Here is a 2,477-nt window from a genome sequence, read left to right as displayed (position 1 = left end):
ACTCCAGTATCCTTGCCTAGAAAATTCCATGGACAGGGAATCCTGGTGGGTTGCAGTCCATGGGGTCATAAAAAGTTGGATACTTCTTAGTGACTAGGTACACACACTCTCTCCTATTCCATAAGATGCTTCTTCATTTTGTTGTTAGCTATGCAGAAGCCTATTATTTACTTATTTGACTGGGTCAGGTCTTACTTCCATCACTTGGGATCTTTAGTTGTAGTGCACAGACTCTGTAGTAGTGGCTTACGGCACTTGGGCCCTGGAGTGTGCAGGCTCAGTAGTTGCTTGCAGTGTGCAGGCTTAGCTGCTCAGTGGCATGTGGGTCTTCCTTCCCAGACCAGGGATAGAACCTGTGTTCCCTGCATTACAAGGAGGATTATTTTTCTTCAATCACTGGACTACCTGGAAAGCACCACAGAAGACTTTTAATTTGAGTCAGTCCCCTTTGTTTATTTTTACTTCTGCTGCTGTTTCTTTTAATGTTATACTTAAAACGTAAAATTCACCAGCCAGATCAATGCCAAGAAGTCCTTTCCCTATGCTTTCTTTTGGCAATTTTATGATTTCAGGTCTTACATTTCAGTCTTTAATTGATTTTTGTATGTGGTGTGAGATAAGGGTCCAATTTCATTCTGAATGTGGATATCAATTTTCTTCAGTATCATATACTGAAGAGACTATCTTTTCCCTATTGTGTGTTTTTGGTACCTTTGTCAGAGATGAGTTGACTGTAGATGTGTGGATTTATTTCTGGGTTCTCTGTTGGTCTATATGTCTGTTTTTTATGTCAGTGAGTGTGTGTTAGTCACTCAGTCATGTCCAACTCTTGTGACCCTTTGGACTGTAGCCCACCAGGCTTCTCTGTCCATGGAATTCTCCAGGCAAGAACATTGGAGTGGGTTACCATTCCCTTCTGCAGGGGATCTTCCCAACCCGGGGATCGAACCTGAGTCTCCTATATTGCATGTGGATTCTTTACCATCTGAGCTATCAGGGAAGCTTTATTACTGTAGTTTTGAATATTTTGAAATCATGAGGTGTGATGCCTCCAGCTTTGTTCTTCTTGATCAAGGTTGCTTTGACTATTTGAGGTCTTTTGTGATTTTATATACATTTTAGAATATTTTTCCTATTTCTGAAAAAATATTATTGGGAAGTTGATAGGACTACATTGTATCTGCAGATTACTTTTGTTAATATGGACATTTTCACAATATTAATTCTTCCAATCCATGGACACAAAATGTTTTCCACTTATCTGTGTCTTCTTCAGTTTCCTTCACCAGCATTTTATAATTTTCAATGTAAAAGATCTTCAACTGTTTGGTTAAATTTATTCCTACATATTTCATTATTTTTAGTGTTGTGAATGGAATTTTCTTAATTTCCTTTAAAACAGTTTGTTGTTCTTGTATAGATAAGCAACTAACTTTTGCATGTTGATTTTATATCCTGAAACTTACTGAATTTGTTAGTTCTAATAGTTTTTTGGTGTAGTCTTTAGGGGACTTCATATATAATAGCAAGTCATCTTCAAACAGAGATAACTTTACCTCTTCCTTTCCAACTTGTATGGCCTTTTATCTATTTTTCTTGTCTAATTGCTTTGTCTAGGAGTTGCATGATTATGCTGAATTGGAGTGATGAGAGTGGGCATCCTTACTGTATGTGTATGAGCGGTGGTATGGGGAAACACACTCCTACTCCAGGGGGTGCAGTGGCATGAACTCTGAGCAGCTTTGTTAGCTAGACTCACCATCAGACACCACATCAGCAGAGTCCCTGGTCATGCCAAGGGCTTCTGATGTCTTGCTTTTTCCCTCAAGGTGGTAAGGGATTCTTAAGGGGAGTTCTCTTTTGCTGTGTGGTGCCAGGATGGGGGATGAAATTGAACAGGTAAAAATGCTTTCTACATTTTCTATGTGTTCATCTTCGATTTTTGATCTCCATTGTGTTACTGCAGCTTCTTAATTGTAATGTGGAGCTCTCCCAGAGCAAGCTTCATTGGTGAATAGTTGTTACATTGTTTTTGTAGGGAGGACAAAGGCTGGGACCTGCTAATCTGTCACCTCTGACATCATTTCAAATGCATTTTAAAATAACTTTATTACTTTCATCCAAAAATCTAGCTGGAATTTTAATTGGTATTGCATTATTTTGGCAAGAATTGACCTTTATTTTAACAAGACTAAGTTGTCCCATCCAAGAGAATGAAATATCTTTTTAATCACAATTTTTAAAATCCTTTAGCAAGTTTAGTTTTAAACTTTCTTTGCTAAGTGCTGTATATTTTATAATTTTTATCTGATTTCTGATTGTATTTTGAGTTGATTTGCTGCTATAGAGAAATGCTATTGATTTTTGGTTGTTGACCTTATATCTGGCAACCTTGTTGACATCTATAAGTATAATTAGGGGTCGGTTTTTAGAGGTATATGTTCACTTCTACCAGCTTCAATCAGGTTTGGGTCTAC

The sequence above is a fragment of the Capra hircus genome, chromosome 15 (assembly GCF_001704415.2).
Source record: "Capra hircus breed San Clemente chromosome 15, ASM170441v1, whole genome shotgun sequence".
Lineage (NCBI taxonomy): Eukaryota > Metazoa > Chordata > Mammalia > Artiodactyla > Bovidae > Capra > Capra hircus.
This window is presented reverse-complemented; position numbering follows the sequence as displayed.